This window comes from Schistocerca nitens, chromosome 1 (genome assembly GCF_023898315.1).
Source record: "Schistocerca nitens isolate TAMUIC-IGC-003100 chromosome 1, iqSchNite1.1, whole genome shotgun sequence".
Taxonomy (NCBI): Eukaryota; Metazoa; Arthropoda; class Insecta; order Orthoptera; family Acrididae; genus Schistocerca; species Schistocerca nitens.
In genome coordinates, this window is record NC_064614.1 from 334,176,682 (window position 1) to 334,190,908 (window position 14,227).

Below are 14,227 nucleotides of genomic sequence, written 5' to 3' on the forward strand. Positions count from 1 at the left end.
AGATTATATCGTAGAATAAACCCGGGCCGTGGGCAGTTTTCTCGAAGATGTCCTGGTTCATTGCACACTTGTCATGTGGGAATTAACACAGCATGTGTTATATATGCCTTGCTACTGCCTACAATAATGTACACATCTAATAATTCGTACACATCCAATCTCGTTGTAGCACCGAATCTTGTATGTGTTAGATAATTTTTCGAATTCGATACTTTTTACTTGTTCATAATTAGAAAGTTCCTTTATCAAGCCGTGGTTTTCTAGCTCTGGGGAAAGGTTTAGAAGCCTCACAGTTTTCAGTTCGCTGTTTGCGTAACTTATACGAACGATACTGAAAGAATCATCACGACGACAGAATTAAAATGTGTCCAGGGTTCTCGGTAATATTCTGTCTAAATAGTAGAACTATGCAATTTAGTAAGGACCCAGTATTTGTCATTATCCATTTGTAAGAACTCAGCATTATCACCAGAAATACTGAAATTTTCATGCAGCCACTCAGGAATTTTCAAAGCTGTAGGTAGCACATGTATTCTTGTCAGAGACGAACATCAAAGTATTTTTCCTGACCGAAGCCATCGGCATTATTTACAGATACGAAGCAGATTCTCCACTTGACGAGCAATAGGCAAAGACGATGAAACAACAAGTATTACTACTTGCAAGTTCCGTAGCTGCAGAAGGAACACTATACATACGTAACACTTGTCTGCGTAATCAGTCAGCTACAATAAGGAGCACCGCACCGCACGTCCACACAGGTTGAGCACTCAGCCGTGACTGGAAATTTAAGTAGTTTCTGGGTTCGAACCCAGAACCCATGAGGTTTTGATACGAATCAAAGAGGCTACCGCTAGTACACGGGTTCAAGAAATATGATCCATAATGGAAGTGGTTTCGATGTCGCAGCAATCTACTCACTGAGCTATGACGGATGGCACGTTAGTGTGGAGTGATACATATTCCTCCGTACGTTTCGATGGGCTGCAACATGCACCCGATTTGAGTTTGCTACATGCACATTTTCTTGAATCTGTGTGAGGAATCGCATCCCGACATTCAATTGTGGCATTTTTTCTTCACCATGTATTTCGAAGGGACCATGATATTAAGGAGTGTCTCTTGCACGTAGGTGACATGTGCGATTGTGCGCGTGTACTTTATGTGATGACCACGTCAGGGGCTGGTAGTTAGAACTATGATTGCGACAGATTAGATTACTGGTCACCTACGAAAGTTACAGTTTAAGAAGGGGAAATTGATAGGTATTACTAAGTATACTAATCGTAGAGTACCCTGCTATACAATCGTGAAGTAAGTGATATTTAACATTAAAACAATTGCAGCCCTCAGTCCTTTTTGGCCTAGGTTTCGGCGACTTCTAAGAGTGTCTTCAACAGAACTAAACAATTTAAAATTTCCATGTCACGTATAAAATTAACATGAAGCGATAACGCTTTAGTCACAAAACATAAAATAGAAAACATAGAGGTAGGCCACTAAGGGCTGCACGACATGTCGAGCTGTGGTAGCATCAGACTAAAGCGTTATCGCTTCATATTTATTTTATACGTGACATGCCAGTTTTAAATGTTTTCTTTCCTATGAAAGCAATCTTAGAAATGGCCGAAACCTAGGATAGAAAGACTTCATTTTAGCGACCGAGGGCTGCAATTGTTTTAATTTTACCTTGCAGCGGTCGCTGACAAAGCAGCCATGTTTAAAGCTTTAAGTAATATTTAAGTACAACGTAACTCATTTCTAGAGCGACAAGAAATCCTTACTTCACCTTTGACTCGTTTTCTCATCGCTTACATTTAATATCTACCATTTTACATCTTTTACGCAATGTATGTCATTATTTTTGCCATCCATCTACCCCAGCTTCTCTCGGTGTCCTTTTTCCCGGTCTTTTTTTATGGTTCCGCGCGTCAACGCTGGGTCCTCTTAGTTCCGCTCACTGGCAGGAGTTGCGAGGGTCCACTTTTCCCGTGTTTATTGCACAGCCGTTAAACGTGCTGGACGTTGAAGAATGACCTGTCTGCCGTGTCTGGAAGTTATTAAGCGCATGAGCTCTGCTTATCACGGATGGTGAGGGCGTGCTACACCCTGCCGCATGCTGGAGCGACATCGCGATAAGCTCATTATTTGTACGCGGCTATATGTTCTGAAGACGGAAGGGAGTGTCAGATTGTGGCAAAATGATTGATTGCCACACTTTTTTCCCAATCTGGGTGGTAGAATGGACTCAATGTTAGAGACTGTTATCAGTGGATACATGGCGCTATAGCTGTACTAGAGGACATGAGGTTAACTGTCACAACAATGACAGCTGAAACAGCAAAATAGTTGTGAGTACGTGCGAATGATTCTTAACTCCACTCACTCCCAAGATGTTTATAACACTCCCAGTAAACAGCACAAAAAATGTCTTCGAGTGAGATTACGTCAACGTCACGGCATCCATCAGTTGCCATTTTCGTCAGAATGGAAATTAATTTATGGTAATAATAACTATTCAGACAAGTATTATTGCTCCCGTGGCGTTCAGTTTTTTCCTCGTGAAGATTCAATTTTATTTCTCTTCATCGCTCTCCATTTTCAGATTTATCATACATGTGAAAACTTCAAAACAGTTCAGCTAGCATTTTGATATTTACCTTACCGGGATTATATGCTAATCGCAGCTTAAGAAACATAATACTTAAAAGTGTGGGAGGGCTCGAAAGATGTAATGAGGCCTCATGTTCTTCAGAAACCTTATCAGTGTGCTGTTCGTACAGCCTCAAAGACAGAGCTTTCTTCAATTGAAAGTTCTGAGTCTACATTATCTCTTGCAACTTTTTCTTTCATGTGTGTCTGTTGCAGTTAACGTCCTTGATTACATAAACAACATCTCATAATGGGATCTGAAACCCTCACATAGTTAATGATTAATAAAAACCACCTCAGCGGCGTTATTACACATTTATAGTGTTACGGCCGGTGTTGTTCGTTGAATATCCTCATGTGGCCGATTTGAGCTAAGGTCATGACATACGGTCTGACTGTCGTAGATAATGGTAATAATCAGACCCAAAAATACCGATATTGAATGGTGTAGCGCTTGGCGCGAGTTTGGACAGCAGGCACAGTACGCTGCTGTTTACTTTCATTAACGTTAGTGTCACCTGTGGTGCTGAACGTGGTCGAGATTATCTCACCTAGTTATTTGTGTCTGCTTAGTGACATCGATTAAATATGGCAACCACCTTTAAAAATTCTTCTTGTGCATCTAGAAATTTGATCAACAAATGACCTTCCTTTCCTGACTCCTGGTAGTAGTTGAGTGGGTGTAGCACAGTGCACATGACATACTACACATGTCGCCAACGTCGAGCGGAAATACACAGGAGACGTTACTGTGAGCCGGCCGGTGTGGCCGTCCGGTTCTAGGCTCTACAGTCTGGAACCGCGTGACCGCTACGGTCGCAGGTTCGAATCCTGCCTCGGGCATGGATGTGTGTGATGTCCTTAGGTTAGCTAGGTTTAAGTAGTTCTAAGTCCTAGGGGACTGATGACCTCAGACGTTAAGTCCCATAGTGCTCAGAGCCATTTGAACCGTTACTGTGATGTTGCTGTTTATGTTTTCTGCTTAGTTCGATACATTAATAGTACACGTATTTGCCCTGATTTCACATTCTTATTTCTTACTAACAGCAAAATTGCTGAATATTTTCTGATGTGAATTCATCTGAAATTTATCAATGGAGGAGAAGTTACCTTTAATACGGAAATACCATGAAGATCTGAATATTTATTGTCATATGAGTAATAGGCGCGTTATCTGTCGATTACTATTGAGAAACAGTTTAATAAAGATTATCACCTAGGTTAATACCGTAGAGATGATTGGCGTTATATATAAAGAGAAAATAAAAACAGACCACGGTTGGGAAGGGAATTTGTAGATGTGATGTCCATGTACAGACGAACAAACGATTGAATTATCATAAAATTTGGATGATTTATTCAACAGGAAGGGTTCAGAAATTGAGCTTAGCGTAAGGTGTTGGTCCACCTCTGGCTCTTATGCAAGCCGTTTTGGGGCCGTGTGGCAGGTGACGGTCAGGCTGGAATCCCACCACCGCCTGTGGAGTCTAGAGATATGTCTTCGGCATGAAATCTAATTGACTGGAGTAGAATTTTCTTCAGTGATGAGTACGGCTCCGAAGTGAGCCCCGATGACCACTGAAGATGTATCTGGGGATGCCTCAGACGGCGGTAGGATACCAACAGAACGGTCGTCCGCCATGTGGTCCGACAACCAGAGTTGACGGTATGGGTTGCTATTTCTTCTCATAGCAGTACACCTTTGGTTGTCATCCGCGGCACACTTACAACATAGCGATACGTCGACATATTCTACTCCTAATTTTGTTACCTTCATGGCAAGCCATCCTCAGCTTCAATTTCAGCTAGACAAAGCCCACCCACACGCGATAAGAGTATCGACTGCTTGTCTTCGTGGTTGCCAAACCGCACCTAGGCCACCTAGTTCGCTGGATCTCTCCCTAGCTGAGAACATTTGGACATTGGAGCTTTATGGGGCACGGCCCTCCAACCATCTCAGGATTTTGACGATCTTAATGCGCCAATTAGATAGAATTTGGCGCGATATCCAACAGGACATCCAACAACTCTGTCAATCAATGCCAAGCCGAATAACTGCTTGCATAAGGGCCATTGGAGGACCAATGCGTTATTGGCTAGTTCTATTTGAGAACCTCTTTCTCCTGAATAGAACGTACAGTGTGATCATTATAATTACAAAATCTATAAGGAATTTTAGAGAGCTGGATGATAGCGTAAAAACAGATGCTGAGTGTTTTCTACACCCGTTTATTTTATTCCTCATTACCCGTTACGGGCTCTACCTATCTTCAGACTACCTGATAAAAGTACGGTGACATATAAAATTACGTGATGTAAATAAGCAATGTGTCAGCAACATATCTTGCCCAACAGTTATGTCTGATAAATGAATACATACCATTTTAAACAAGTAGAAAACACAGTGGAATGACAGAAACGGTCTCTTGTGCCTGATAGAGAAGCAGTCCATCAACACATTGTGTGACGACAGCAGAGCTTCTTTACATAATCATTTCATCGTTAGTTGCATATTTGTCCATAATAATACTTAGTGTGAAAATACTATATGTATTAAATATTATTTATAAATTTTTAGAACTTATCGTGCGAACCTATTAGGCAAAACACAATATATATAATGAAATAATTTTTTATGGGCAAAGCTTACTTTTTTAATGCACAGCAGAAGAAAATTACACATAATGTGATTAATACGAAGGAATAGGAGAAATATTTCTCCATAGTTATGATCTTTCACAATTCCGTAAGAACAAAAGTAAAATGCGTATCAGGTAGATAATTTTTTAAAAATTTATTTAAAGAAACTACCTTCTTTACTGACATATTTTACTATTTTGTTCTTATAAGATTGTAAGATGTTATAATCATTGAGAATTACTTGTCACGTTATGTTGTACTAATCACGTTATTCGTAGTTTCCTTCTGTCATCTACTGTATAAAAAAGCAGCCGATGTATTTAAAAATATAATTTCTCCCCACATATTCCTTTTTGTCTAATAGGTTGGCATGAATAGCTCTTAAAATTAAGAAATACGTAATTTAATTGATATACCATTTTTAACACTAACTTTTATTATGAACGATGAAATGATATGTGAAGCAGCGACGCTATAGTCAAGCTATATGTGGGTAGATTTTTTACTTAGCAGGCATAAGAGGCCGTTTCCATCATTTCACTGAATATTTTGTACTTGTTACGTCATCATATCTAGTTGCTGATGCTATTTTGTTTTCAATTTCATACTTTTTCTGACGGTTTTGGAGTCTTTATCAAAGTTATATCAAACACTTATTTAAAATGCTATGTATTCATCTATCAAAAATAATGTCTGTGTAGATAAGTTGCGGCTTAGTTGCTTATTTAAGGCACCTGTGTTTTATTACATCACCTAATATATTATTTTGTTACTCTATTTTAATCAGTTGTCTGAAGATAAGCTGAAGTCGAAACGCGTAATAAGGATTAAAGTAAACGGGACTACAAAACATGTAGTATCTGTTTTTCCGCGAGCGTTCTGCTTTTTTTAAATTCCTGATAGTCCTTGTTAATCATTTTTTATAGCTTTACATGTACATCACACCTACCGATTCCCGTCTCATTCGTATTTACAAGCGCTGCACACGCTGATGACCCAAATATTATCACCAACTTGTTAATACCGTTTCGTCCATCTTTGGAAAGCATTAGGGAACACAGTAGTGATTGTGACTGGCATAGACCCGACAGGTACTTTTTAGGTTTCTTGAGATAAGTGTGATCATATATCTGCGCTAACTTCCTGTGGTTTGAGGGCGCGCAGCTAGCATACCATACCATGCCTCATGTATTTTATCAAATCAGGTGAATTTAGTGGCCACAACATCAAAGTGAGTTCGTTGTCGTGCTCCTCAAATCTCTACAGTACGCTTCTGGCTTTCGACACAAACAGTTATCCCCGTCGGAGGAAGATATCACGCATGAAGTGATTAATATGGTCCGAAGTGTTCAGGTAGTCCACAGTTATCATAGTGCAATCTGTAACACAGGAGCTGAGGTGAATGTCCACCCTAGCGTAATACATTGACTTCGCAAATATCATAGGAACAGTGGGGTACAGATGGCGCAGGTGTGTTGGACGTGTATGACACTCCACTTGTGCCAGATGCAGTTGTATAAGGAGAACTTCTTAGAAGTGGTTGTGCAAGTGATTTGTGTAACATACAAACGTCGTTGTGAGCTTACGCTGTTCGAACATTGTATGGTGCTCTGTGCCCGACGGTTGTGAATTTCCATTTTGGCAATGGTCCAGGAATGCAGTTTCACACGTTCAACTGTGTCCAAGATGTATCGTGAATTTTTGAAAGAGTGTGTTACAGTACGCAACAGACGAATTACCGGCCGTCCCTCTACCGTCGATGACCATGACTGGCGACATCTGAGACGGATCATCAGTACTAAAGGAAGGGTAACAGTGCAACAGATCACTGCTCAGTTGAACACATGACGTAACAGACACGTCTCCCAGTGGACATTCCATACAAACATTGGTTCCATGGGGTATGGGAGCTGGCGCCGCACACGGTTGCCAGCGTTAATTCAACGTCATCGGGCGCAACGGCTTGCATTTGACGCCAGTCGTCATGTATGGACACTGGAACAAAGGCGTAACGCGATATTGTCGGGCAAATCGCAATTTAAACTCCACCATGCCCATGGAAGGCACTAAGTGTGGCGCAGATCACACGAATAGAAGGATCCCGCCTACCAGGAAGGTGTGATCCAAGACGGTTGTGTCTCTGTTATGGTCAATATGCTGAGTGGCTTGAGTCACTTGCCCATCCATTTTTTGCTATCCAACATCCCAACAATTCTGCCTTGTTTGAAGATGATAACGTGCCACCCCATCAATCCAACGTCACCCGGGAATGGTTCCAGGAACGTGGAGCGGAGGTCCAGAGACTGAGATGGCCATCCTGGAGCCCAGATTTGAAAGCAAATTTGGGATGTCATGGAACGCGGGCAACGTGCAATGGATCCAGCATCAACGAAAAGACCATGAACGATTAGGGTGTCAGCTGCTTTTATAGGAATACCAGGGACTTCCACTTCCACGGCGTCTCAATGCAATCTGCAGGGCCAAAGGAGGCCCCACGTGATGTTTTGTTTCTCTATCCCACGACATTTGCTCAGTCAGTTTATTGCTCTCAGTGGCCGACTGCGTCAGTGGCGAAATAAACGTTTCGTGCAGCCATCAGCCTTGGTGACGGCATATTGATACACTACCTTCGACCTGGTGTAACAAGAAAAGTAATTCATTTGACCAGCACACACGTTTTCATTGACGCAACGTAAACTGTCGATGGTCATGATGTAGTCGTATTGATGTATCACTGGGTGAACATGGAGGCAGGGGTGGATTGTCTGCTGTGGAGCTCCATTTCTACAATGTGCGCCAAATGGTGCACTTCGAAACACTTGTTCCTGCACCACTATTGTACTCTGTCGTCAGATCTGTCATAGATTGCTGCCTACCCCGCGTTACAAAGCGAGTGAACCTCCGATCCCCACATTCTGCAATGAGGCAGGGGTGAATTGTCTGCTGTGGAGCTCCATTTCTACAATGTGCGCCAAATGGTGCACTTCGAAACACTTGTTCCTGCACCACTATTGTACTCTGTCGTCAGATCTGTCATAGATTGCTGCCTACCCCGCGTTACAAAGCGAGTGAACCTCCGATCCCCACATTCTGCATTGAGGTGTCACCTACTCGAGATTCACTGTCCACCAAATAATTTCTGAAGATGACTAAGACAGCAGTATACGAAACGCCGACATGTTTCGCTGTTTCCGAGATGCCCGATCCAGGACGCTGGCCCACAATAACACATCTCTTATAAAGTCAAACATATGCAGTCCTCAAAAATACAAGAAAAACTAGGAAAGCATACAATTTAAACCTGACTCTCAGCAGATACACACCGGCAGAAAATTTGCTAACGACTCTTAATGAAACACACAATCCCCCAAAATACAAGAAAGACTGGGAAGGCATACATTTTAGATGTGACTCGCAGCTGGTACGTATCAGCAGAAACTTTATTAATGACCTTTAAATAAATCTTTCAAAACACAAGAAAGGTGACACATTACAGCAACGAGTTGTCACAGGAAACTGGCAGCAATCATTCAAGTTTGACAATGAAAGGAGTTAGATAATGACTTTGGGTAAGAAATTCAACAGTTCATATTCATAAGTAAAAGCCTTTAAAACTTAACGCACTCCAGAACTACCAATACATAGCCTGCAAAATTTAAACAAGTTGTTAAAGGAAAAATATAGCCGCAAGGAACCTCAGACTTGCAGAATATGCCTTACGGTTTGCGTGCATGCTCAACTCTCAACATTTGAATAGATCAAGGGTCCTCGAAATAATCGGGCGACACTCCACCGTGACACTTACAAAACGATCAAATTTACTTGACTTGAGCTAACACGAGTCAGCTATTAGAGGTGTCTGGCTGCGATCATGCGATCAAACCTAGACATCATGCTTCGACGGAAGTGTCGCCACAGCAGGATGAAAACACGTCTCTTCTGCAGGCCCAGGAATCAGGAACGCATCGACTGCTGCCAGAACTGTCTTTGCAACATGCTTCAGAAAGCAATCAGTAATCTCGCCAAATAAGGCTACAAGCAACAGTATCCGAAATGTAGAAAATATTTCGAGGGCTGTTCAGAAAGTAAGGTCCGATGGGTCGCGAAATGGAAACCACGGTGAAAATCATAATTTTTTTATTCTCAACCGTTAGCCACGCCTTCCAGCTACCTTCCTAACTAGTCGCCGCTCCGACTTAGACGTCAGTCGTGGCGTTGTACAAACTTTCCAGTGCCCTCCTCACAGAACACTGCTGACTATGCTTTCCGTCAGTTCTCCACCCTGGTCTGCCTTTGGTTGTTTGTGCCAAAATGTCGTCTTCGTATACAGCGATTCATGTGAGAAGAGATGAACATCTGAGGGAGTCAGTTAAGAGCTGTATTGTGGATGATCAAGCACTTCCCATCGAAAACTCAACAGGAGTGTCTTCATTACCCCTGCAGAATGCGGGTAAGAATTGTCTCGAAGAAAGAAACGCATGACATTTATGTTATGTGGGTTGCATAGCTTCAGGCGAAATCTCTCACCAGATCCACATACTTGGTGGAAGACACTGTTATTTTAGGCACGTCCAAGTGATCACTTTGCTCTCTGAACTGAAAAGAGCGACGTGAAGCAATCGGCAGGAAGACTAAAGGCACTGTCCAATACATCTGTGCAAAGTTCAATCGGATTTTCACACTTGTTTCCATTTTGTGGCAAATCCGGCCTTACTTTCCGAATACCTCTCGTAACTTATTGTGGAAGTGGCTACACGTACAACTTAATATTAAACAACAACTGACCACCTGCAAATCCAAATAGTAGGGCACATCTATTGTTTTCACAGTGCACTGTTTTCGACACAGATTATATTACAGTCCTAATTACATCAACTCGATTTACAACAGAAAGTATTCATATACTTGCAATGAAAACGATCAGGAACTAAGAGATTAAAATCGATTATAATGACCAGTGATAATCCACACAATTTCTAGGAGGCATAATCAACATGATGAGTCGAATTCAACATTAGCACAGATGTGGTCTTACGATAACAAGCACCAATAAAAGATCAACATCTAAATCAAGTGTTAAGGAGCCATGACTTCTAGGATTTCAAGTAGGGATATTATTGCCACCAATCCACGCAGGTGATCTACAGGTGCCCTAATGTTTAAGTTTCCAGCGTTTCCCAAGAAGTTGGTGACCAGTTTGCATACGGTGTCAGCTGCTCTTCCTGTTGGGAAACTTAGTCTGTGTGCCGGCCGAAGTGGCCGTGCGGTTAAAGGCGCTGCAGTCTGGAACCGCGAGACCGCTACGGTCGCAGGTTCGAATCCTGCCTCGGGCATGGATGTTTGTGATGTCCTTAGGTTAGTTAGGTTTAACTAGTTCTAAGTTCTAGGGGACTAATGACCTCAGCAGTTGAGTCCCATAGTGCTCAGAGCCATTTGAACCATTTGAACTTAGTCTGTGACCAACATAACAATTCGCAGCTTTACAAGCTCCCAACCAGATGGCATGAGTGCAGCAAGAACCAACACGCCAGGCATGTGGCCTCCAGCTAACTGCTGGTGTCACGGCCCAACAACACACATCTTGACCAAAGATCCTAGCTAGACATATGACCAGGATCGACGTCAGCTGTATAAGTAGTGGCACCAGTGGAGCGGCATGACAACCAAAATTAAAGCTGCCACAGCTCAACCGCCATCACTTATACAACATTTGCTCTCTGTGAAAGAGTGGTGAGGTCAACAAACCAGCTTAACTTGACTAAATTGGACTCTGAGGGCCTTGCCAGTGGCTAAATCCTTGACCAACAAATTAACAGCCACAGAACCTTGACAATGGAACACGGACCAATAAAGCTGGTGGTGAATTTACCGAGCCATGGGCTCACCCAGCGTAGTTAGTCACAAAAATCTTACACCCTACCTAGCCCACAAAGGGGCGTCTATTATGGTTATAGCGCTTTACCTGCCGACGATGTGCCGATTCAAAATCGTTCCTAGCCTGTTGCCCATTTGCCTGAAGGGTACCAGGAGTGATAGAGGCAGGCAGAAGATTATTAATATTCCATAAGGCTGACTGGAGAATTGAGGGGATACAACAATATAACGGCTGCAGCTTCTGCGACTACTAGGTATATGTATGTGTATGTTCCTAGTCTTCTTTTCTTCGTGTTTTTTCTCTTCTTGCGACTTTTCTTGGGAACTTACTATTATTTTTTGATGTAATTAACGTCATGCTTCATTAACTATTGTGACTGATGTAGGAGACGGGGTGATTGTAATACGGTAGGTTTGTTTTTGCCGTTTTATTGGCTTGTTTTTAGACAGGTTTCTTTTTGGGATGCAAGCCATTGCGTATGGCTACAGTTCCTCAGAAGGTGGTCTATACTACAAGTGAACATTAATAAAATTGTTCCAGTCATATGACTCTATGTAATATTAACGATTGTTAGGCACAAAACAATAGTTGCTTCTTCCTTTATCATGTAGGTATGCGTAGGAAACGGTGGCTTGCCTATGAATTGTCCTTACCAGTGCAGAAAATTTTCCTGTCTCGGAGGTACAGTTGTTAAGACAAGTTTCTTATTTGCAATACCCTCTGGCGTGCCATTATCATCAGCTGGTTCAGCTCGTTGTCAGGTTATTTCGCATTGACTTCATAATCCTCTTGTTATCGCCGAGGACCTGTGAGTCAGCTCTCGACGCCATCACTGACCCGCCATATCAGTGGCCCAGTTGGGCCATCATTTTCACTACCTGAGCTGCAGCCTTGCCCAGTTTAGCGTTTTGCCTGCTTGTATGCGTGTGTTCCTTTATGGCCATGTGTGCCTCTCTCATGCCAGACTACTGAACTCTTTAACATAAACAAATTTCACGAACAAATACACTTACAAACGATAAGAAGACATAAATACATAACTCATGAAACAAAAGACAAGGCAGGAGGGAGTGCAGAGACACAGACGAGGGACACAGGAGAGGAGGGGGTGTAGGAGGGGGAAATCGCTCAGGGGAAGGGAAGGGGATTGGAGAGGGAGCCCTCAGGAATAAGGGGGAGGAAGGAGGCTTAGAGTGGGTAGGAGGGGTAGATGTCACGGCGAAGCTCATCATCCGCGAGGGGTAAGTGCTGGAAGTTGCGTTGGGAAAGGAGGTGGATGGTGTAGAGATGGAGAGAGGGCGGGACACAACGGTTAAGGCGCGGCATCAGGCTGGGGGCGGAGAGAAAGGGGGACACCAGGGGATGGGAATGATCGAGTCGATGGACGATGTACAGGGTGTGGATACATTCAAGGAAAAGAAGAAGGTGAAGGAAGGAGATGAGGTCGTAGAGGATGCACGAGGGGGGCATCATATGAATACGAAAGGCGAGATGGAGTGCATGGCGTTCTACGATTTGGAGGGCTTTATAGAATATGGGAGGGGCGGAAACTCAAGTGACACTGGCATAACAAAATATGGAGCGGATCAAGGATTTGTAGGTATGAAGGATGGTGGAAGGATGCAATCCCAAGTCCGCCCGAGCAGGAGTTTCAGGAGTCGGCGTCTGTTGTGGGCTATGTGTTGGAACGCCGGGGCTGGCACTATTTCCCGCTTGTATACTTACGATTACGGCCGCTGGCACCAGTCAGAGGACCGAAACGTGGCGTGCTTTCATAGCTGTTCATAGCAGCTCCTGCCCTCCTTGGGACCGAGTGACGTCAGGTGGCGCGAGGGGCCGGCGCCACGTTTGAAACTGACGCTCCCACCTCCCTGCAAGCGTTAAGCATCCGCCGCTGTTTCCTTTCGACATCTAAAGCCAGCCCACACTCCCAACTTAGTGTACAAAACTTGTCTAGTTTCTGACTCTAACTTGGAGCCAGCCGGAGTGGCCGAGCGGTTCTAGGCGCTACAGTCTTGAACCGTGCGACTGCTACAGTCGCAGGTTCGAATCCTGCCTCGGGCAAGGATGTGTGTGATGTCCTTAGGTTAGTTAGGTTTAAGTAGTTCTAAGTTCTAGGGGACTGATGACCTCAGAAGTTAAGTCCCATAGTGCTCAGAGCCACTTGAACCATTTGACTCTAACTTGGATTTAAGTGTAATAAATTGTAATCTGTTTCTACACAAAAACTGTATTCCTCAATTCAATATTTTTGTAACCCATTCGTAAGGATGGAAAACAATACTTACTATACAAGGCTATTTCTAAATGTAAACGAAAACTTTCACCACACGTGCATTACTCCGCTTAGTAACTACTTCATTATGCTAACCACTCATATGTTACTGCCTACGTCTCGTGCCACAAACTGCTCTTAAAGTTTTGATACCCTCCGTACAACCATTTGTTCCAGTTGCTGTAATGTCATCTCCCAAATACTCGAAGTCGCCTCTCTTCGCGGCACCTCCGTTGGCTATTGATGATGTGGTGACACCATTTGACCACAGAACGAAAATATGCGACCGCGCAACGGCATATGAAAATGATGTGATCTTGGGCATGTCTTCCACCTATGTGTGTTGCTTGTCCAGCTACACTATCTTGATATAAAAAAAACTTCGTGTTGTGCCTTACCGCAGGTCCTGTCATTGGGGCAGCCTCATCAGAGAGGTCCACCTCATGAGCGTCTAGGGAAGTGATTCCAGAGGTGGTTTCCTATTGCTTTCCACTGACGATGATGATGAAATGAGAATGAGTACAACACAACACCCAGTCCCTGAGTGGAGAAAATCTCCGACCGAGGCGGGAATCGAACCTGGGCCCCTTGGCGTGACAGACCACCACAGTGACTACTCAGCTATCGGGGCGGGTCCGCAGCTCGTGGTCGTGCGGTAGCGTTCTCGCTTCCCGCGCCCGGGTTTCCGGGTTCGATTCCCGGCGGGGTCAGGGATTTTCTCTGCCTCGTGATGACTGGGTGTTGTGTGATGTCCTTAGGTTAGTTAGGTTTAAGTAGTTCTAAGT